The sequence below is a fragment of the Galeopterus variegatus genome, unplaced genomic scaffold (assembly GCF_000696425.1).
Source record: "Galeopterus variegatus unplaced genomic scaffold, G_variegatus-3.0.2 Scaffold6989, whole genome shotgun sequence".
Lineage (NCBI taxonomy): Eukaryota > Metazoa > Chordata > Mammalia > Dermoptera > Cynocephalidae > Galeopterus > Galeopterus variegatus.
Window position 1 is genome coordinate 185,702 of NW_007733100.1, and position 1,668 is coordinate 187,369.

Below are 1,668 nucleotides of genomic sequence, written 5' to 3' on the forward strand. Positions count from 1 at the left end.
TTCCCATTTATTAAGTCTTCTTTACATTCTTCAAGGGTATTTTGTAGTTATCAGTGTGTAAGTCTTGCCCTTCCTTCATTAAATTTATTCCTAATTATTTTATTCTTTTTGATGCCATTACAAGTAGAATTGTTTCATCAATTTCATTTTTGTGTTGTACATTGATATTTTATAAAAATGTAGTTGAATTTTGTATATTGATCTTGTATCTTGCAACATTGCTGAATTTGTTTATAATTAGTTCTAACAGGTTTTATATGTGTTGGTCTGGTTGTGTGTATGTGCATCATTAAAATTTCTATATATGATATATCTTGTGTAGGTAGGAATATTTTTACTCCTTCTTTTCCAATCAGGATCCCTTTTATTACTTTTTCTTTTCAGATTTCCTTCAGTATAACCTCCAGTACAATGTAGAATAGAAGTGAACATGGATACCCTTGTTTTGTTCCTCATTTCAGGGGGAACACATTCAGTCTATCACCCTTAAGTACAATGTTAGTCATGGGTTTTTCATAAAAATTGTTTATTACCTAGAAAAAGTTTCTTTCTATTCATGATTTATTGAGTTTTTAATCATGTAAGTGTGGATTTATCAAATGCCTTTTCTGCATCTATTGAGATGATCATATGGTTTTTGTCCTTCTTTCATTGTATTGATATAGTATACTGCATTAATTGATTTTCAGATGTTTAAATAATATTGGATTCCTGGTGTAAATACTGCTTGGCATAATTCTGTTTATATGTGGCTAAATTTGGTTTAAAAGTACTTTGCTGAGGGTATTTGCTTCTATATTTCTAAGGTATATTGGTTAGTAGATTTTTTTCTTGTGATATTTTTGTATAGTACTAGTATTATTGTAAAACTGTTTTCATAGCATGAACTGGGAAGTATTTCTTCCTTTTTCACTTTTTGGAAGAATTTCAGACAGACTGTTAATTATTCGAATGTGTTTTAGAATTCACTAGTGAAGTCATCTTAGTCTGGGAGTTTCTTTGTAGGAAGTCTATTCAGATTTGTATTTCTTCTTGAGTTAATTTTGGTGGTTTGTGCCTTTCTAAAAATTTGTCCTTTTGTCTAGGTTATCTAATTTGTTAGCATACATTTTTTTGTAGTGTTCTCTTAATCCTTTTCATTTCTGCAAAGTAAATATTGTTCTGTATTGTCATTTCTGATATTAGTAATTTGTGGTGAGTCTGGCTTCATGTTTGGCAATTTTGCTGATCTTTTCAACCAACCAACTTTTTATTCTGTTGATTTTCTTTATTGTTTTTCTATGTTCTATTTTATTTATTTCCACTATATTATTTAATATTTTCCTTCCTCTCCTTGCTTTGGGTTGTTTGCTCTTTCTTTTCCAGTTTCTTAGGGTGGAAGGTTAGTTTTTTTTTTTTTAAGTTTTTTTTGAACATAGATGTTTAAAGGTATAAATTTCACTCTTAGCTGCATCCTATGAGTTTTGGTACACATCCCATAACATTCAGTATTCATTTTTATTTATCTCAAAATATTAGATAAGTTTCCTTATGATTTTCACTCTGACTCATTGGTTACTAAGGAATGTATTATTTATTTCCATGTATTTGGGAATTTCTCAAAATTATCTCTGTTACTGATTTCTAGTTTTATTTCATTGTGAGCAGAAAACATACTTTGTATGACTT